Source organism: Peromyscus eremicus, chromosome 16_21, assembly GCF_949786415.1.
Source record: "Peromyscus eremicus chromosome 16_21, PerEre_H2_v1, whole genome shotgun sequence".
In the NCBI taxonomy this organism is placed as follows: Eukaryota; Metazoa; Chordata; class Mammalia; order Rodentia; family Cricetidae; genus Peromyscus; species Peromyscus eremicus.
This window is the reverse complement of record NC_081432.1, coordinates 67,950,459-67,973,279: the sequence shown is the minus strand read 5'-3', so window position 1 is coordinate 67,973,279 and position 22,821 is coordinate 67,950,459. Positions and strand designations below refer to the sequence as shown.

At 39.9% G+C, this 22,821-nt stretch overlaps 1 long non-coding RNA gene across 1 annotated transcript in view; it reads left to right on the top strand.

Annotated features, from left to right (window-relative positions):
* Positions 1-6,522: 6,522 nt before the first annotated feature.
* The window catches only part of LOC131926386 (uncharacterized), a 29,575-nt gene continuing 13,276 nt past the window's right edge, over positions 6,523-22,821 (top strand). The window contains exon 1 of the long non-coding RNA XR_009383484.1: positions 6,523-6,599. This is a non-coding gene — a long non-coding RNA (uncharacterized LOC131926386). The remainder of the gene's footprint in view (positions 6,600-22,821) is intronic.

Here is a 22,821-nt window from a genome sequence, read left to right as displayed (position 1 = left end):
AAAGCTTCTATCTTTCTCTTCCCATCCTTGGTCCATACCTTCAACACTTAATCTTTTGGGACCCCAATTTCTGGGGTTTCAGGTCATAGCCCAAGCTGGATTTAACTTTTGATGTCTTGCCTCCACTTTCCAAGTGCGGCATGATAGGCCAGTGCCACTGCAGAAGGTTCAGAAAGTGTTAATGTTTTAGGTGACAAAAGTTAAGGTAAGAAAGGTGTGAAAAATCCTAAGCTTGTCTTGTTAAAATTATCAATGTCTGGTGAATATCAACTGGGTGGTTTAAATTTGGTCTGTGGTTTGGCTAGCCACTCTTCCACCTGTGAGGCAGGGGAATGACTTCACTTCACATCGTGTGTATCCTAGCAGCTCTGTGCCCAGGAGGAAGAAGGGCAAGTGCATATAGAGTACAGGAAGACAGCAGGGGTTAGATATTAGAGGCTGGGGAGGAGTTCTACTATTATGCAAATCTCTGAAGAACTGGGACAGGTCTATGCCTGAGGTGGAAGCCAAGAATCAGAACTAAAGTATCCAACCCTTCAGCATACTCTCTCTCATGATAACAGCTCTAGTCCCCCAGGCCTCACTAACCAATCAAAGCCTCTGGGAGGACCAGTCACTCAGATTGGGTGGAGGACTCTTCTACGCTCCATGCTTGCTAACTCAGCTCCTGTACTAAGGGATTTCAGAATGAGCCCTTGTGCTGCAATGTGAACATGACTGCTGGGAACTGTGTCGAAGTACAAGTGAGTTCAGATGCCACTACATGGTGAGCAAGGAGCTTCTGTCCCCAGAGAGGGGGGAGCAGCCACCTGAGCCTCAGAAGCTAGTGTGGTAGGTCCTCCATAAGGATGAGTTGAAACTAGTAGCCAGATGCTGAGCCAAATGCCCTGCGGCAATTCTCTGACCACTGTTGATTTTGTCAACCAGATTTGCACTTAACTATTTAGAAGTCTTGCCCACTTGGAAACTAAATATTGAGGCTCAAGCTAACCTCTCAAAATTGTACAGCCAATTTTTTCTGCCTTTATCCCCATAGTATGAATTAATTCATCTGGGGAAATTACACAGAAAGTCACTCACTCTGCCCCAGAAGGTCCTTCTTTATTGTGGAGACTCCTGCAGTTCACTGTCTTAAACTTCAGTTTGTGATCTGGCTATTGTCTAATCTGTTTCCCCCTGCAGTGTACACAGCACACTGTTCCTCCTCTTCTAGTCTGAAAGAAGCCATGCTCCACACACAAATCCTTTTCCTATTACTACCATAGACAACTCACTGTGTGACTCCAAACTGGTAATTTTAGACTCTGTGGTTCTACATATCTGTAATCCAAGGATTTAGGGTGGTTAGTCAGGAGGATAGCAAGGGCAATTTCCTGTGAAGCTACAGACAGGGTTCAAGTCTACCTCAATCAACATTGGAGATGTTGACTCAAAACTACTTTTCAAAAATGCTGGAGATGCAGTTGTTCTATAATTAATATGCCATCTCAGGGAGAAATCGTATCACCCATTTAGAGATTAATAAAGAAAAATCTCTTTAATAGCAGTACATATTCAAGTCTGGCTAATGCTTAAAGAGGAGCTGGCCTGGAATAGATTTTGATAACTTTCGTATACCTTAGGTCTATGCATTCCACACACCCATAAATCTTAATCCTTAAATCTCTTAAATCTCTTTCAGGTCTGGCCACTTGTTATACTTTAAACAGCTGAAATAGAGACAGAAGACTGCAAGTCCAGTCCTTAGTTAGAGGGGATATTTATACCCTAAAGATATTTCCAGGATAATTTTTTGAACAAAATATCAGCTGCTGAAGTCCTATGTCATCCTGTGCTGTCCTTGCTTCAATGCAAGGTCAAACAGTATCTTACTAATGGCATTCTCTCTATGGGGAAGCACCTACTTTAATTCAAAGTCAGTATATCTAAGAGTTCTTCTAATTATTTTTATCCTTTTAAAAAGTCAAATATTTGTATCACTTTTAAATTTCATTTTCTGTACAAGGATCACTGCTCTAATCACTATTTGTTTCTGTTCTCCAATGTTTCCCAGTCATTAAGAACTTCACTTCCATTTTCTCCAGTGGTTATTATTCACTTATTTCTGTTTGGAACAATGTCTCCTGTAACCCACGCTTGCCTCACACTGTGTCATTGAGAATGACTTTGAACACCAATCATGTCTCTGCCACCCAGTGATGTGAAGACACATATGTCAATCATTCCGGGCTTGGCCCTGACTGGTCAGCAAGGAGGAAAAGGAGACAGTGTTCTAATGCAGCCCAGGCTTTTATTGGGGAGTACCAATGCAGAGGTGCTTGTGTAAGAATGAGAATTCATGGTCCATACATTACAAGTTGTTATAGTTCCAGCACAGAAAGGGAAGGGAAGCAGGAAGGAACTTGAAAGTTTTCCAGTTTTGTCTGTAGTTGGGATCACCAATGGGCAAACAGTGAACCAATTATACTTGATCAATAAATGTTACAAGTGGCCATTTCTTGGGCTCTACAGAGCAGGCTTCTTGGCCAGGAGATTGACTCGTTGAAATGTTAGGTCTACACCCAGGACAGAGATTTTATTCTCTTGACCAAGGGCCTTTATCTCTTAACAGGCATTCTTTACTACTTTTAAGTTTCCTCCTTCCTAAGGTTTCCAGAATCACTTAGCATTATAGATCAGTCAGAATTCCCAAAACACTTTTGGCATCTTTGGCCTCTGACTAGGATAGAATTGCAGGAATCACAGTGACTCTTCTGGCTTTTAGTCAAGAAAGCAACTAATTAATTTTCTTTGTGGTCTTTTTACTCTAAACTGCCTAGTTGATTTCTACCTCCAGTTCTTATCTCACCTCCATCTGAAGAGATAACCCAAACTGCCATTATGGGATTAGAGTAATGACTGATCTGTCCCTTCCAACTGAATTTGAGGTATCAGGTGGCAGTATTGGGCTACCCTTCCAGAGGACCTATCACAAGGACCAATCTCTCAGATTCAGACAGGAAAGAAATTCCTTTACTGGTGTCTGGAAAGGACTAAAATGTCCAAAGTCCATGAGACATTCTTGATGGGCTCACAGTAGCCCCTGTTTATTAGATATTTCCCTTTAACCTCTATAGTTGGTCTCCAGAGTGATGAACCTACAGTAAGCTTTCACACTCTTTCAAGGCTGTTTCATCAGCCAAAAGTTAGCATGAAGCCCTTCCCATATAGCTTCTGGAGAGGGAGAGAAGAGGTATTTAGCATCATTTAATTTGGGGATTAAAACAATCATGGGCCTGTCTTTCTTGGCTGTGGGCAGGTGCTCAGGGAGCCAAGGTCTGACATCTCACATGTGGGCAACATCTTTTTATAAAGAAGAAAATATTAGTGAAATTGGTTGTCTAAATAATATCTCATGTAGAATTAAGTTGAATGTCTGTGGAGTGCAATTCCTTGGGCTTTACCAGTTCCCTTTGTCTTTGGTTATACTTTCCTGATGAGTGATAAGAACCATGCAGGTAGGTAAAATTAATCTTTCTTTCTGTGCTGTCAAGGCTAGTTGAGTAACTAGTCCTCAGGGGTCACTTGGGCTTGAGGGGAACCTGTAGTTGGAAAGTTTCTCTGGTCCCACCAGGACCTTGCAGTCCCATAGCCCACTTATAAAATAATCACTCAGAAGCTTATATTAATTATAACTACTCCACCATTTGCTCAGGATTATTACTGATTAGCTCTTACACTCAAATTAACTCATAATTCCTATCTATATTTAGCCTCGTGGTTTGATACCTTTTCTCAGTTCTGCCTTCTCATCTTGCTTCCTCTGTATCTGGCTGGCAACTCCTGACTCAGCCTTCCCCCAGAATTCTCCTTGTCTGCTTATCCTGTCTATACTTCCTGCCTGGCTACTGGCCAATCAGCATTTTATTTATCAACCAATCAGAGTAACATACATTCACAGCATACAGAAAAATATCCCATAGCAGGAACATCAGACTCTTAGCCTTTCTTTTACCAGTTGTCCACCAATGTGAGGTTAAGTCAAAGCCTTTGTTTTATGTACTGTGGCTTCCTTTGAAGCCTTGAGGAAATCTTCCTTCACATTGACCCTCCTTTTTGTAGACCAGACAGTATTTCAAATTTATTGAGTGGGGTCAGTAGGGTCTTGATAGCCTCCATGAACAAGACAGTAAGTGATCAATGGGACCTCATTGACCTTGTAGGAAAAGGGGAGAAATATTCTCCCTTTTAGTCCTTTTAACCATATTAGAACAGCCTCCAAAAATGATTATGAAACACCAAAAGATCAGTTTTATACCAGCTTGGTTCTTTTAATTACTGTATACTATTTCAGTAGCCACATATAACTCAATAAACTTTTGTTTGACATACATTTTAGCCAGTCCTTGGAATAGTTGATATCTGACCTTACCAACTTTAATACAATATATGATCTCTAAATCTCATCTTTTATGTACCTTAAACAACTTACTCAGAACTTCATAACTTGCAAAAGCTTTCTAGTCTTTTTTATTCTGGAGCCACCCAGTCATTATCATCTTCATATATCTAAGTTCTTTCCTAAGGCCATTACCATGTTTATATTCTTCTATCTTGTTCTTTTATGTACTTGTTCCTTTTTATAATATCAGGAGACATAAGAACATTAACAAATATATTTATGATCTATTGTGAGAATTTTCTCCCCTGTGGAGGGGGACGAAGCAATGTCTATACCATCCCCATAAGTCCCAATGACAATGCAAAATACAATTTCACAAAAGTCCACCCTTGGGGGAACCAATGAAATGTTTTCCTTTATAAGAGTTGCCATAGTCATGGTGTCTCTTCGCAGAAATAGAAACTCTAATTAAAACAGATATCCAAAAGCAGCAACACATGAATGTTTTCATTCAGTATGTACAATGGCTTTCCCACACCTGTATATGTGGATGTCAACTTCTCCCTACTCTTCCACTGCTTATATACTCTACCATTACATTACATTTCTCAGTGTACATGGATAACTTTCTTATAAATGCAAATACAGAATCCACCTCTTCCCAAGTCTTACCCAGGCTATGTGCTGTAGCTCCTCCCCAAACCACAAGGTCACATGTCATTAGGGTTGAATTGCATACAGTTGCCTGGGAAAGAAGCTGTATACTCAGAAGGTGGGGATACCTCCTTCAATGATGAACTGTCAACAGTCAGGAAACCTGGTGGTGGTCATCCTTTGTAAGCAGGCATAGCTGAACATCAGAAGATGCCAATTGTTTGTCTTAAGACATTGCTGAGCAACAGGAATTAAATAAAAGAAAGCTGAATAGAAACTGCATATAAAATAATGTAATAAATTACACATTTCCTAGTACAATCTGTTAAACTAAACTTTAAAGAAAACACAAGACAGTCTTCACAGAATACATGGCATTACTACTATAAACATGCCTTTGGTTTTTAATGGGTGTATGTTGGCAATATAAAGAAACAGCAAATACATAACAAAACATTATCAAATTGATGTGTACAGCATCTAGTACAAAACAACTAAGAAATCCCTCTTTAAACTATGATGCTCCAGCTTACTATAGTGAGATCTTTACTCAGAACATTCTCTCTATCCTCTCCATGGATGAGCATCCCATTACCTGCTTTTACTACAGACATGTGAACAATAACAATATACATAAAAGGTGAATAAACATTTACATTTTAGCATCCTAATCTCTAACAGGCCTAGTTAACACACTAGTTATCTTCGGGATATTTTAGAAGTAGCCATCCCTTAGCTAAGTTATACATTGTGTAACTTACTATCTCCTAAGCACTGGTAAGTCCTTTGTAATACCAGTTCTACTTTTCTACATCACAGCTAGTAGTGGAGTGTTACCCAGTACATGACATGCCCTTTACAACCACCACAAAATTAACTCCAACTGAATCTCCTAAATGTCAAACTGGAAGTGCAGAGCTTCTAGAAGATACTTGAAACCAGGCCTTTATGAATTTGGCAACCTGTCTAGGCCTTGGGAGGTTTCTCTAAGGCCCTGATGTATAGAGAACAAAACAGAGCTCTTTGTCTAAAACCAGGAATATACTTGGGAGAGCTGGTCATGTTCTGAGGTCAGGGCCTTTAGGAAAGTTTGCTTCAGATCCTGAGAACTCAAGTCTTTCCCCACATGGGGTTGTGGTTATCAGTCCCAATGCCACTGTGGACTTTGTTTATAATGTTTTGAGACACCCTGTTTTCTTTTTGAGCAACATTGATTAGCCTCCTGAATTTGTGTACTTCCTTTTAAAACTGTACCCTTTGGTTTACATTAACAAGAGACTTGCTGTTGAATTTGGTGCAAATCTCCAGCCCATTTGAGATAGGTCTGTGCTGAGAGTGGAAGCCAAGGCTGGGAACCACTACGCCTTGTTCCTTCCATTCACCCTATCCAGTCACTCAGGCTTCACTAGCCAATCAGAGCCTCCAGCAGACCAATGGGCGGGTTCTTCCGAAGGCAAGGCTTCTTGCTCAGCTCCTCTGCTGAGGAAGTAGGAAGTTGTCTCTAGTGTTGTACCTTGTGCTCCGTTGTGGGGAGAGCGTGAGTGAGCTCGGCAGCTACACCATGGTGAGCAAGGGACTGTTGTGTCTTGACTGGGTGGAGCAGCCTGCTGCGGTGATAGAGGGGCCATTGTCCCCAGACTGGGTGGAGCAGCCAGCCACGGTGAGCGAGTGTCTACTTGCAGTCCCCAGGCGAGGAGGAGTGGCCGGCCGTGGTGAATGAGGGGCTGCTGTCCCCAGACTGGGTGGAGTGGCTGGATGAGCCTCGGGAGCTGGTGTAATGGGTCCTCCCCCAGCTAGGTGGGAGCTAGTGGCCAGACGCAGAGGTTCGGCATGTTCCTGCCCGGTGCTGCGTGCCCTGCGTAATCCTGAGTGGTCCTGTGTGGTCCTGCATGGTCCTTGCAACTCCCTGGGCTGGTGGGGCAGCCTCTGAATAACTTCTCTCCATGGGCTAAGTATGCACAGAGCATTGGAGCGGGACTGTGCTTAGAAATACCTAGTTGTTGACATCACTGTGAAATGTTGGTGCCTGTAGTGCTTGTATTGTCTTTATGGAAGACAGATTTGCCAAACTCAGGGAGCCCTGGTCTCTCTAGTATCTTACAGAAGTTCTCCATGTTTAACATTTAACATTTATGCTTAGGATCCATCTAGAGTTAATTTTGTGGACCTTGTAAATGGTATCTCCTATGTAAAGTAGCACTCCACTGATAAACTGTGATATAGAAGAGTAGAATTAATGGTTATAGGATTGATGGCATAAGAATTTACCAAATCATATGAGACATTAAGTCACATAAAGCAGAATTTAGCTAAGGAAAAGCTTCCTTCCAAATACCCCAAAGATAAGTAGTATGCTAACCATGCCTGTTAGAAATTAAGTAGCGTGGTAAGATGTAAATGTTTGTTCACCAGGATTAATCAGCCATTAAACTTCATTCTCATAACAAAGGAGATAACCCTGATTTACAACCAGGCAAAATGCCCAACTCTCATCAAAGAATAGGCCTCTAACTTGCTGCTCAAGGTTTTATTACAGGGTCACAACCAACATTAAGTCCTGATGTGCTATAAAGGTATATTAATTCTAGAACAGCTGCATCTCTAGCCTTTTTCAAAAGTGGTTTTGAATTAAGGTCTTCCATGTTGATTGAGGTGGACTTGAACCATGTTTGTAGCCTCACAGGGCATTGCCCTTGCTATCCTCCTGACTAACCACCCTTAATCCTTAGATTACAGGTCTGTAGCACCACAGAGTTCTAAAATTACCCATTCAAGTCATATAGTGGACTGTCCTTTGCAGCAACAAGAAAAGGATTTGTGTGTAGAGTATAGCTTCTCCCTTCAGACCAGAAGAGGAGGAACAGTGTACTGTGTACACTGCAGGGGGAAACAGACTAGACAATAGCCAGATCACAGACTTAAGTTTAAGGCAGTGAGCTGCAGGGGTCTCCATCATAAAGAAGGATCTGATGGGGCAGCATGAGTGATTGTCTGTGTAATTTCCCAGCATGTATTAATTCCTTCCATGTGAATGAAGGCAGACAGAATTTGGGGGTATACAATTTAGGGAGCATAGCTTGAACTACTGAGTATTCAGTTTTCAGTTAGGAAACTCTCTTATGCAGTTTTGTGCAGCCCTGTATGACACAGTTAAGCAATTAAGTCAGCTCAGAGGTTTGAGACATAGGCCATTGGCTGTAACTCTGTGTGTCAGCTTACAGCACTCAGTGACTAACATTTTACATGGGACAAAGTCATAAAGTCTCTTTTTAATGGCATTCTCTGTAGCAGGGAAGTGTCTATTCCATTTCAAAGTCAGTATAGCTAAGTGTTCTTCCAATTATTTTTATCATTTTAAAAAGTCAATTATTGGTATCATTTTTAAATTTTCATTTTTTAAATTAATTACTGCTCTAATCTCTATTTGTTTCCATTTTCCAATGTTTCCTGGTCGCTAGGAGTTTCATTCCATTATTTTCTTAAGTGCTATTTATTTAGTTATTTATTTATTAATTTGTTTATTTAGATCAGTTTAGAGCAGTGGTTCTCAACCTGAGGTGGTGAAGGCATCCTTTTGGGGGATCAAATGACCCTGTCACAGAAGTCACCTAAGACCATTAGAAAACACAGATATTTATATTACAATTCATAACAGTAGCAAAATTACAGTTATGAAGTAGCAGTAGAAATAATTTTAGAGTTGGGGTGGTCACCACTGTTATGATATATTATGTGGGAGGAATCCCAAGGGTATCCTGCGTGTGCAGGGAAACATGCTGGCATGCAGGGCAGATACAGCAACGGGCTGGTGGGTGACCCACTCCATGTGGGCATGGCAGCAGGATGGCAGGTGGACATTCACAACTCAGATGCTACATCTGCGTGTTAATGGTTTATTATAATAGGGATACAAAAAGAAGATAGGAAAGAGGAAGAGAAAAGAGAAAAGAGGGGCTTGAGGAGTGCACACCTCATGGGACTGGAGGGAGAGAGAAAGGGGTAGAGTTTTTCCTTAAGAAGAGGCTTCTACATCAGGACACAGGGCAGCACCAAGGAGCAGGTCAGAATATTAACAACCACAACATGAAGAACCTATATTAAAGGTTCACACCATTAGGAAGGTTGAGAACCACTGGTTTAGATCAATGTCTCCTGTTTTTCAGGCTTGCCTCACACTATGTAGTTCAGAATTGCTTGAACATTTAATCCTGCCTCTGCTGCCCAGTGCTAGGAAGACAGTCCTGCTACTCATTCTAGGCTGGGCTTTGACTGGTTTATGAGAAGGAAAAATGGACCAGTTAATGAGTGTCCTCCAACCTCTCTGGCTTTTATTGGGAACTTAAAAATGAAGAGAGACCTGTGTCGGAATTACATTCACTGACCAACTGTAAAGCAGGTGTAGTCATAGCACAGAAAGAGATGGGCAGGAAGGAGGGTTTCCTGCTATGACAGTAGTTGTCATTAGCAGTAAGTAGTGGGGCAATCAATCTTAGATGTTCCATAAATGTCCTGACTGGGCATTTCTCAGTTTCACAGACCAGACAATCAAGAATCTGGATAAAGAAGTGAACTTTGGTGAAACCAAATTACTGTAGTTACACTAGTTCAACCAAAATAAAAGAACTGGATAAAATGGTATGGCCTTGCCTAACACATTATTATTTTCAAAGTTTAAGATGTTCGGCCTGAGAGAAATGGCATGAGTAGTACTTGGTGCTCTAATACAAACCCCTAGTCTCTGGATCACATGGCCATAAAGCCTGTTTCTACTTTTTAACATATTTTTTTTATTATATTTATATCATTCCCACTATCTCTTTCCTGCCTTCAAGCCCTCCCATAGACCCTTTTGTTTATGCCCAGATAAAGGGGACCCCCAAAAGACAACCATGGAGACCAAATCCCATATGTAAAAGCAAAGAGCCTTTATTTCAAGCTCAGAGCTTGGACTCTCTGTCCAACACAGTGGTGAGAGCAGAGAGCACTGAGCCCAGGCAGGGTGGGGTTTTTATCATTGCAGAGGTTGGGGTGAGGGAATTTCCAGGGTTCAGGACCCTGATTGGCTGACATGTGTTTAGGGGTATAGGGAAGGTTTGGAATGTCAGGAATTTCCCCTTAGAAGCAAGCCCTCCCTGGGTGGGGTCAGCTCATGGCTTCTCCTGGATCCTAGTATTGCCTGCCAGTAAGCCTGTCTGGGCCTCTAAGCCTGTCATGGCAGTTGTGTGGTCAAGCTGTTTGGGGCTCCCCGACACATTTATTGTTTTCTAATCCATGGCCTCTTTTGGCTTTAACAACAATTACTGTTTGAATGTGACCTGTGTTTGGCTGCAGGATTCGCAGCAATGAAGCAAAGAGTTGGCTGCACTGGATATTGAGTGTGTAATGACATGTGCACACAAAGGACCCTGTGCCTTAGAAGAGGAACAGGAAGTGCTCTGAGAGAATGAAATATTCTACTAAAGTACAAATTTCTTAGACTAGAGCCTTGTCTGACCCTAGAGTGGAAGGGCAGAGCTGGGAAAGCCTGTGTTTTCTGAGTCATTCGATCTTTCCTCACCCAGTAGGGTAACTGCTAAAGTCCTGAAGCCCAGCTAGGTGGTCCTAGCTAACAAGGGATTCTGGGAAGGCATAGCAATCAGGAGTACCAGTGGGAGGTAGCTTGCAGGTTCTTTCTAGGATTCTCCTCTAGTTCTGTTATAGGGAGCTCTAATGAAGACCATAAGCCATGCCATGGTGAGTTTGGGGCCACTGTCTCCGGATCAGGAAGAACAAGTTGGCTGAGCTGTCAGAGGCCTAACTATTGGGACTGGGATGGACCATCATTCAGACTGTAGTTCTGTTTGTCCATGTGATGACTTGAGCCTTGGCCCTTGACTTCTGAGCCTCCCTGAGTGTGGATTTCCTAGGGAGAGGGAGGTTCTGCCTCCCTGGCATGGGAGGCTGTGGTGCCTGTAATATCACTGTCCAGTGTGCACACACAGGCATTGCTTTTGATATGCAGTGGAAAGACAGATTGGAAAACTGAAGGTCTGGTTTCTAGAAGTTCTAAATGTTATATTCCACTTTCAGGTTTGTCTTATAAATGTTACAGATAGTTTAGAAACTGGTAGAAAGGAGGTGATGGGGATCATCCTTCAGCAATACATAATTAGAATGCTTTTAACTTTCTGCTACTGCCAGCCATCATGGTGTGATTCAGGGAAGTTCAGTTCCAGGAGACAAAAGAAGTTTCTGAGTTCTGGAGGTATCTCAGTTTTTCATGGTGTTGGACGTGTGGCAGATGCCACATCTTGTGCCATAGTCTGTGTGGCAAGAAGCAGACATTAAATTATTCTTCTACATTGTTTTGTGATTGAACATCATTGGGGCTGGTTTTGCCTGAAACCATAAGGGGGCCTGAGGTACTGTAGAGCCCTAGTAGGCTTTGGAGGAAATCACCTCCATTTGAAGAGAGAGCTCTAGAGCATGGAACCCCTCTGGAAGAAATATCAGTAGCTTATCTTTCTCTGGAAGAAAGATCAGAAAGTTAACAGTTTCAGGGTCAGTTTTAGTTAATTTTGTGGGAGTTGTAAAGTCTGTTTATTTAATTTCTATACACATAGAATCTTAGGTAGCTGGGTAACGTAGGTCAAGGTCACAGTTTTCCTGCCTGTTTCCTTTAATCTTTTTTTTTTTAATGACACTGGTGTTTTGTCTGCCTGAATATCTGTGTGAGGGTGTCAGATCCCTGGAACTGTAGTTACAGACAGTTGTGAGCTGCCATGTGGGTGCTGGGAATTGAACCTGGGTCCTCTAGAAGAACAGCCAATGCTCTTAACCACTGAGCCATCTCTCCAGTCCCTCCTTTGATCTTTTGATTAAAAGTTGGCTATATTTTCATGATTTTGCTCTTGGCTTTTTCTCTCCATCCCCTTTATTCTTTTGCAAATATTGTACATGTTCTTGATTACCGTAACTTTTGTGGTAAATATATAAAAGTCACATTGTGTCCATGTGTGTACTGTTTTTTCACATTCCCATTGAGCATTCTGAATGTTTCCACTTTGCATGTTTTTGTAATCAGCTTTGTTGTGATAAATTGTTGCCCATTGTCTTTAGATTGTATTCAGTTTATGGTGCAAATTGACCATATACAACATCTTAATATTGATACATCATGGTTCCAAGAATCTTTTATATACTTTATTCATTTAGGTTTCGTTGTTGTTAATCCATGAAAATCTTTTAGATTATTGGATAAGAAGTTTTATGGGGCTTGGTAGGTCACTCAGCACAAATTCTTCTTGGGGATGACCTGAGTTCAAATCCTAGCACCCAAATTAGGAGCCTCATAACCACCTGCTTCTCCAGGTCCAGGCGATCTGATGCCCTCTTTTCTGGTGTGTCACCTGTACACACATGGAAGACATTCTCTCAGACATACAAACATGTGCATCAAAATGAGGATTAATTTGTTTTCAAAAGTGCTTGTGAGTTATAAAACAGAGCAAAACAAGTTGCTTTAGGTGTATAATACAAGTCAAACAATGTTTCATTAAAAGTCTGTTATCTTGCATTTGGTTTGGAAAAGTTTTGCTTTCCTCACTCTGATGCAGACTTACATCTAATAATGCATCATAGGAAAGCGATCCTAACTTTGTGAGCAAGAAGGTAGATATGCATAGTTAGTATAACAAAAGTTATATTTTATTATGCTGATGGTCATCACTCAAGGTTCACACTCTAAATTCCTAACTGTGCTCCTAAGCCTATTTCCCCAAGGCTGCACATGTACATGATATATTTTATCTGAAGTTCAGGTTCAGTCTCTAACAGAAGTCTCTGATTCAAGGGTCAGGATGCTGAGGGAGATGCTCTAGCTACAAGACTGATCAAGGTGATGTCTCTCCACATGTCAAGAGCTGAGCATTGCTCTTATTCTTTGCTTATATACTGTCCAGTGGGTGTCATGGGGTTCTAGGACTGTGTCTGGTTATCTGGAGTGAGTGATATCACAAGGTTCTGGTTATCAGGTACACTTGGGTGTAGTCAGGTTCCCGACTAAGCTGTTTTTACGTGTCTAAAATACTTTTTTTAAATTTTTACTATGCTCATTACACTCCATCCGTTGGTCCTTGAGGCATAAACAGTGCCAATGCAGACCACGTATAAGAATTATTAACAATTTCACAGCAGTTTGCAAATTTGGGCCACAACAGAAAAAGGAGAAAGCATACAACATATACTCTAATAACTAATAGATAAACAAATGCAGGAAAATAAATCTCAGGGACTATAACATACAATTATTAAGCAAAATGGTTGACACAATATAAATCACAGGATATTGTTGTGATCCCTCTGGCATATATTTTCCCAAATTTATATTTTCTCAGGTTTAATATACCCCAAGTTGAAAACACATTTAGAAATAAAAGGAAATGCAGTCACTTTCAAATAAAAATGTTGTAAAAGGGACATAGTAAGGTTGGAGCTATAGGACTCTGAGCTAAGCCAATCATTGTAGAGCATCATTCTAACCTGATCAGTGTCAAGTAGAATGTAGTTCATGGCCATAGGAGAAGTTTTTCTTCTTTTATTGATGAAAAGAGCAACTAAGAATCCAGTACTCTTCATAATTAGCTTCCAGTGATATTTCTCAGTTGTTTGTATGTTAACATTATGAAAAACAAATGATGAATATAAAGCATTAGGAAATCTGATGAGTCTCCAGAGCCATCCATCTCTGGTCTATGACCAGTGTATACAGACCCGGTCTTTTGGTAAAAATGGCAGTGACATGTGGGGCTGAACCAAAAATCTGGAATACAATAATCTTGGCCTGAGGTATCATCATGGAGACAAAACATTTCCTGAAGAAGTTTCTTTAATTATGACTTGTACAGGTGTGTCTGCCAGAATCATATATAGGTGGTTTGTTCCTTCTGGTGTAATAGTTTCTGGAGCACGTTGTCATAGTTCCTTCTAAAATGAAGTTTATTAAACAAGGCCAAAATAATCATAAGGAATTATATGCCAAAAGGGCAACATGATATATACAAAAAGCCAAAAGCTCTCCTTTATCCAGTGGAGTAAGTTCCATGTGGGGAAGCAAGTATACTCAAATCTAAATATCCTACCATTCACATCAAATAAATAGCAATTTTTAAACTTGGTAACTTTATGGGTATAGGCAACAGTGTCTGCTTTGAGTAGAGCTGATAAACGTAGGACTCTGTCTGTCTGTCCCACTATCCCTAGTAATCTCATAACCCATTGACTGTAATTGTGGCATGTTAAAGGAAGAACAGTGGAAATGCTGTTAATGGCTTCCTAGCCTTTCTTAGCAAGTCATCAGGTTCAGGTTCATTATTATATAGGGTACTTGAGTCAAAAACATGTCTCTGTTCCAGGGTTAGGCTGGAGATCTTAGATGTGCTTACCTGTCCTGAGAAAGGAGCTGTAACTTAGAATTTTTGACTGGACATGAGCCTAGTGGTGCTTTAATTGCTTACATTTTTTTTTTATTTTTACTTTCATTCATAAGTGAACTCATAAGTACTTGTTGGCTTTTGTTTCCTTTTCATGTGCATCCTTGTTGATTAGTTCCATTTGCAAGCAGTTTATTAGTCATTTTCCTCACTTAGTCATTTGCTAAATTATGCTTCACTTTGTAATTCACTTCCACCATGTATATGCCTTCTCCAGGAATAAAACAGATACCAAAATCCATTCTTTCATAGTCCTTTACAACAAGAATGAGACATACCATAAAATAATCTTTTTTATTCAGAATTTGGTTCTTAGTATAGAACTTGCTAGAATGGCTCTTTATATTATACACCAGGCTGGCCCAAACTCACTGAGACACACCTGATTATTATAAAATCACTTTTTATTCTAGAACTCAGTATATCTTTGAAGTTTAGTACGCACGTGTATGAAATATATACTTTTTTTGTCTTTCTTTGAGACAAGCCCCACTGCCTCAGCCTCCTGAGTTATGAGATTAAAGGAATGATCCACAGTTTCTGAATCTGTTTTTGTTTTCATTGTGTTCAAAAACAAAAATAAGTCTTAAGAGGATCCTTACAATTTTAAAAACTTAAACAAGAAACTTAAGAATGATACAAATAATATAGGAGAGAAGGCTGTGGTGTCTTTGTGGGATTCCATGAAACTGTTCACAGAACTTCAGTCTTAGAATATCCATTCCTATCCTCGGAATTAGTGTGAAGAGGTATATTTAGGTAATGTGGTAGAGGACATTTTTTTAATGTTGAGCAATATCTCAATTGCATATTTATTAGTTCCTAAATTTGTGGGAGTTTAGTAAATTACATATTTCTTTACTTGAAATTAGAAAATGATTTTAGTAGATAGGAAAACTGCTTGTTTTAGAGAGTAAGTATTGCTTCTAAGGATTTTTAAGTTTCTAGCTGTATGATGTTTTTCATTCCATCAGTTCTGGAAATGTGTTCTCATGTTCTAATATATTCACTAGATATGTTGAGAATGCCTCATCAGAAAATCTGAAATCCTGTCAAAATGTTGAAAAGCCTTATGGATGATACAAGCTTAGCTGGTAAAGTCTAAAGAGACACCCCAAACATCAAAAGGTGCTGGATACTTTTTTGTAACACACTGACATTTTGGAGAATTACTCAGTATTGCTCACTGGAAATAATTTAAGTTTTCTAGATATAATTTAATAATGCTTGCATCATTTTATAATAGTATTCAGTGTGGCCTTATGCTCATTGGGATACATTTAAACAGGGTTTTGAATTAACAATAGAAAACTGCTGAGATACACTTGACCCTAATGTTGACATTGGAAAGTAACATAAATAGCATCCCTATTATTACAATTTTACAATGAAAGAAATAAAATTGGAAACTATTGATAGGTGAGTCTGGAATTCTCTCTTTGCTGGTAAGTTCTAAACTCAGAAATGAGACAAACTGAAAACTTATTTGGTAGTGTTTAATAATATGGGATAAATTAGTTTAAAACTTGGCTATGCTCTTATAATACGTTTGCTAAACTTTCCTCAGTGGTTAGTTTTTAATCTAATTTGTAATGTCAAATTTAGGACTGTGGACATTATACTATAGTATACGTGTATAGCTCCTGGCCAGGTTATTACTTGGTAGTGTTTTCTATTTAAAAAGGTGTCTCAACTTTAAATCATACCAAAAGTTTCTCTAGGAAGAAGCCACCTTCCCTCTTCTTAGGATAAAGCTTCTTTATTATGTTTTTAATAAATGAGGTTGAAAATTTGGTACAGAATTTAATATATTAATGTTTGTATTTCAATAATTTGATTAACTAATAAGTACTTTTGGTCTAGTGCAAAGAGAAATATTTTTCTTTCTTTAAAAATAACCTAGCTTTAAAACAACACTGACAGCAAATAGCCAAACTAGTGGAAACACATGAACTATGAACCAATAGCTGAGGAGCCCCCAACTGGATCAGGCCCTCTGGATGAGTGAGACAGTTGATTGGCTTGAACTGTTTGGGAGGCCCCCAGGCAGTGGAGACAGGACCTGTCCTTAGTGCATGAGCTGGCTTTTTGGAGCCTAGGGCCTATGCTGAGACACTTTGCTCAGCCTGGGAGGAGGGGACTGGACCTGCCTGGACTGAATCTACCAGGTTGAGCTGAATCCCCAGGGGAGTCCTTGCCCTGGAAGAGATGGGAATGGGGGGTGAGCTGAGGGGGAGGACGGGGTGGGGCAGGAGGAGGGAGGACAGGGGAATCCGTGGCTGATATGTAAAATTAAATCAAATTATAAAAGAAAAAAAAAACACTGACAGAATTACATTCATTAAATCTTTTCAGGTGAGTTTAAAAAAACACAGGAAATATTTCGTGATCAACAGAATGAGGTTTAAATATAAGGAGTCTGATTTTATTTTCAGTGTTTGGTTTTGTTGACACAGGGTTTCATTGTAGTAGCCTTATCCAGTCTTGATCTTCCTGCCTCAGCATTCCTAGTTACTTTTTAAAAAATTGTATTCACATATTTGTGTATAGGAGATGTGTGGAGGTCAGAAGGTCTCTCTCTCCAATCATGTGGTGCTTGGAGATCAAACTCTGGTCTAGCTTGGCAGCAAGCCTCTCTACCCAGCTTTCTCACCAGCTGCTCAGTAATGCTTTTATTTTTTTATCTATTTGAAACAGTGTCCCAAGCTGTGGATTCCTGATCCTCCTGCCTACACTTTTGAAGTGCTGGAGTATATCCACAATCTGAATTCTTAATGTTTCAACTCTGGTACTTTTCCTTAATTTTAGAAAACACCTAGGCATGCACATGGTCTAAGCATGTGTGCTTATAAATTTTGATATTTGAACAATAATAACAAGACATTTGTCTTATAGCTTTTTGTCAAGCCATTATTTTTACATTTCTGGTTTTTTTTAGAGAAATAGCTGTTGAGTATAATTTTATTGAATTTCTATTTTATAATACAAACATTTGGATTGTCCACTTTGACTGTTGGACCACTTCAGTCTCCTGTCCATATTTAAAGGCAGTCTTAAACTAATTTCTGCTTAGCTAGATTAAAAAAAGTGTAATGTACTTAGGGCTTCTGCTCTATGAATTACAGGAATTCTGGTAATAGCTTTGCTGTTTAAGTCTTCCATCTGCCTAAGTGGCTAGACTTGCAGTCTCCTTTTCTATGATATTTTGTTTGTGTTCTGACAAGTAAAGCTTACCTGGAGATCAGAGGGTGGAGCTAGCCACTAGTTAACCATAGAGGCCAGGCAGTAGTGGCACATACCTTTAATCCCAGCACTTGGAAGGAGGAATCAGGAAGATCAGGAATTCAAGGCCACCCTGGGCTACACAAGCTTGAACCAGTCTAAAAAAATATAGCCCGGCAGTTGTGGTACATACCTTTAATCCTAGCACCTGGGAGGCTTATGCTTTTTATCCCAGCATTTGGGAGTCTCATGATTTTTGATCCCAGACTTGGGAGGCTCATGCCTTTAATCCCAGTACTAGGGAGGTGGAGACAGGAATATAAGGCAGGTGGGGACAGGATGGCCTCCTATTCGGTCTGAGATTTCATAGAGGTAAGAAGTCTCTGGTGGCTGGCGCTCTGCTTCTCTGATCTTTCAGCTTTCACCCTCAATATCTGACTCTGGGTTTTTGTTGTTAAGACCAATAAGGATCACACTTCAGTCTCCTGTCCTATTTAAATTGTTCAAAGTGTAACCTGGTACATGAACCTAAAAGAAACTTAAGGATGACAGCATATGTGGAATGCAAAATCTGTCCTAGGCTGGCTCCATTGTGAGTAGCATTAGCTATTGATGGATGCATGCTATCATTAAAGAGATTTTTCCTTATGAATCTCTTAACTGTGTGAGGTGATTTCTCCCTGGGAAGGCATATTAATTCTAGAACAGCTGCACTTCTAGCCTCTTAGAAAAATGTTTCAGAGACAAGCTCTCATGTTGATTCAGGTGGTATTGATTACAGTCAATTGCTCTCCAGGGAAAAAAACTTGTTGTCATCTATATTACACCCCCAAAATTCTTAAATACTGTACCACCTCAGAGTTTTAAAATTATCCATTTGAGTAATGTATCTATTACAATATTAACTATCTATTTCAGTCACAGGAAAAGAATTTACATATGGAGCATTGCTTCTACTTTCAGACCAGAATAGAAGGAATAGTTTAGTGTGTACACCACGGGGAAAACAGGGTGGACAATCAGCTGCTGGAGTCACCATTATGAAAAAGGACCTGATTGTGGCAGGGTCATTGATTTTGTAATATCCCGGCATGTATTACTTCATGTCATGTGAATGAATGCAGACCAGATTGGTGGGTATCCAGTATGAGAAGATAGCTTGAGCCAATGAATATTGAATTTCCAATAGCAGAACTTTCCTATGTATATATGTTCAATCTTACTTGACAAAGTTAAGTTAGCTCAGTGGTTTGAGATACAGGCCATTAATTGTAACTCTGTGTGTCAGGTTATGGATCTCAGAAGCCAACATGCACATATGGGCAATATCATATCAGTCTCTTATTAATAATATTCCTTTTACTATGGAATTTTTCAAATTGAATATAGCTAAGATTTTTATTCTTAAAAATGAATTATTTTTAAAAGTGAATTATTGATATCATTTTTAAATTTTAAAATTTCATTTTCCTTGAACACATTTTTCTGTTTCTCTGTTTCTGTTCTCCAATGTTTTTTGGTCATTAAGAATTTCATTCCTTTTTTTCCTCAAGTGCTATTGATTTATTCATTTCTGTTCAGAGCAATGCCTCTTCTAGGCCAGGCTTGTCTTAAACAATGTAGTTGAGAATTGCTTTGAACACCTAAACCTGCCTCTGCTGTCCAGTGCTAGGAAGACAGTCCTGCAACTCCTTCCAAGTTGGGCATTGACTGATCATTGAGAAGGAAAAATAGACCCGTTAATGAGTGTCTTCCAATACATCTGGCTTTTATTATGGATTTCCAAATGAAGAGGGACCTGTGCATGAATTAAGTTTATTGACCAACTTTGAAGCTGGTATTGTTACAGTGCAGAAAGGGAGGGGCAGGAAAGAGGGTGAGAGCTTTTCTACTTTGACAATAGTTAAAATCAGCAATGGGGAATCGAGTAATCAATTTTAGATACTCCATAATTCTCCTGACTGGCCATTTCTTGGGGTCCATAGACCAGGGCAATCAAGAATCAGAATAAAGAACTGAACTTATCTTAAAACCAAATTACTATAGTTACTCTAGTTCAACCAAAATAGAAGATCTGGGTAAAATACTGTGTCCCTGCTTAACAGGACCGTTATTTTCCTGGTTTAAGATGTAGAGCCTGAGAGAAAGATGTAAGTAATCCTTTTGTGCTCTCATTATATATTCCTAGTGATGAGCATGTGGCCATAAAGCCTGTTTCAACTTTTCAAAATTATTTTTTGAAATGTAACTATGTGGTATCCACAGTCTCTTTGCTACCTCCAAGCCTTACTGTGACCCCCTCATTCTTTTCTAATTCATGGCCTGTTTTTGCTTTAACAACAGTTACATGGTAACAGCAGTTATTGCTTGAGTGTGACCTATGTTTGGCTGCTGGACTTAACCAGCTATGAAACAAAGGGTTGGCTGAACTGCACATTGTGAGTGTAGTAGAAGGTGCATACAAGGGATTCTGTGTCTTGGAAGAGTAACAGGAAGTGCTTTGAGAGACTGGCAGAATTTCTACTAAAATACAAATTTCCTAGACCAGGGCCCTTTCTACCCCTAGGGCAGAAGGGAAGACCTGAGAAGGCCTGTGCTATCTTAGTCATTTGATCGCTGCTCACTCAGTAGGGGAGCTGCTAATGTCCTGAGGCCCAGCTGGGTTGCCCTAGTTAATGAGGCATTCTAGAAAGATTTAGCAATCAGGAATACCAGTGGGAATTAGCTTTCAGGTTCTTCCCAGGATTCTCTGTTTCTGCTATAGGTAGCTGTGAGGGAGACCACAAGCCATGTCATAGTGAGTGTGGGGCCACTGTCCCCGGACAAGGAGAAACAAGTCTGCTGAACTGTCAGAGGTGCTGGGGCAGGGATGGACGACGGGCCATTGTGTGGTTCTGTTGATACATGTGGTGACCAACCTGTGCAGTGGCCCTTGGCCTCTGAACTTCCCTGTTGTGTAAATTCCCTTGTGAGGAAGAGGTTCTGCTGGCTATGGGAGGCTTTGATGGTTGTAATATCACTGTCTAGTGTACACACACAAGTATTGCTTTAGGTGTGCAGTGGGAAGACAGGTTGGAAAACTGAAGGTCTGGTTTCTAGAAGTTCTCAACTTTGTATTCCACTTCAAGTTGGTTTTATAAATGTTACAAGTAGTTTTGAAACTGGTAGAAAGAGGTGATGGGGATCATCCTTCAGTAATACATGATTAGAATGTATTTAAATTTCTGCTACCTCCAGTCACAATGGAATGATTCAGGGAAATTCCTAGGAAGAAAAGGAGTTTCTTGAGCTTCAGGGGTTTTTCAGGTGTGCATGGTGTTGGGTTGGTGGAGAGGGCAGATTCCACATCTTGTGCCATAATCCATGTGGCAGGAAATAGACCTTAAGTTATTCTTCTACATTGTTTTGTGTATGGGAATCAGTGGGGCTGGATTTGCTGGAAACCACAAGGGGACACAAGAGTTTGCAGAGCCATAGCAAGAGATCACTTCTATTTGCAGAGAGAGCTCTAGAGCATGGGGCCACTCTTTGGAAGAAATATCTGTAGCTGGAGGGTCAGAAACATAACACTTTAAAGGTCAGTTTGAGTTAATTTAGTGGGAGTTGTAAAGTCTGTTTATTTAATTTCTATACATATAGAATCACAGGTAGTTGGGTATCATTGGTTAAGATCACACTTTTCCTGGCTGAATTTCTTTGGTCTTATGATTAAAAGTTGACTGTAGCTGGGCGGTGATGGCGCATGCCTTTAATCCCAGCACTCGGGAGGCAGAGCCAGGCAGATCTCTGTGAGTTCAAGGCCAGCCTGGTCTACAGAGCGAGATCCAGGACAGGCACCAAAACTACATAGAGAAACTCTGTCTCAAAAAAAAAAAAAAGTTGACTGTATTTTACTGCTTTTGTTCATGGCTTTTTCTCTCCATCTCTTTACTCTTTTTTTTTTCTTTTTTTTTTTTTTTTTTTTTGGTTTTTCGAGACAGGGTTTCTCTGTGTAGCTTTGCGCCTTTCCTGGAACTCACTTGGTAGTCCAGGCTGGCCTCGAACTCACAAGAGATCCGCCTGGCTCTGCCTCCCAAGTGCTGGGATTAAAGGCGTGCGCCACCACTGCCAGCCATCTCTTTATTCTTTCACAAATATTATACACATTGTTGATTGTTGTAGCTTTGTGGTAAGTATAGAAGTCACATTGTATTCATGTGTGAACTGTTTTTTCACAATCCCATTGAGCATTCTGAGTGTTTCTACTTTGTTTGTAGCTTTGTAATCAGTTTTCCTGTTTTAAATTGTTGGAAATTTCCTTTGGTTGTATTCAATTCATACTGCAAATTTAACCATTCACAACATCTTAATATTGTTGCATCATGTTCCCAAGGACCATTTATTTACTTCTTTATTTAGGTTATGTTGTTGTTGTTGTTGTTGTTAATCTGCAAAAGACATTTAGTTTATTGGATATAAATACTATGGTACTGAGCAGCTCAGCACAAATTCTTCTTGGGGATGATCTGAGTTCAGATTCCCACACCCAAATTGGGAGGATTATAACCACCTGCTTCTCCAAATCAAGAGGATCCAACAACCTCTTCTCCTGTATGTCACCTGCACATAGGGAAGAATTTTTCTCTCACACACAAACATACACAAAACAATGGGGATAAGCTTGTTTTCAAAATTTCTTGTGATTTATAAAACAATAAGAACAAAACAAGTTGCTTTAGGTATATACTACAAACTATACACTGTTTCTTTAAAAATCTGTCACCTTCCTTTTGATTTGGAAAGTTTTCATTTCCTCACTCTAATACAGACTTACATCCAATCATCAATCATAGGAAACAAAATGATTTTCAAGTGATCCTAACAAACATCCTTTTCTTTATCATGAGAAAATGAGATCCTTTTAGTAGTCAAATCTATTTTTTATAATGTTAAAACATTAGAAAGCTTCAGGGGAAACTCTCCATTTGAACAGCCCTCCTTAAACAACCAATTTTCTATTATTAGCACAGGAGATAGCTAGAATGCACAGGATGAATGTCGGCCAGTGATTTCTTGGATTTGGATTTTAAGTAGAATCTTGTAGTTCTTGTTTAA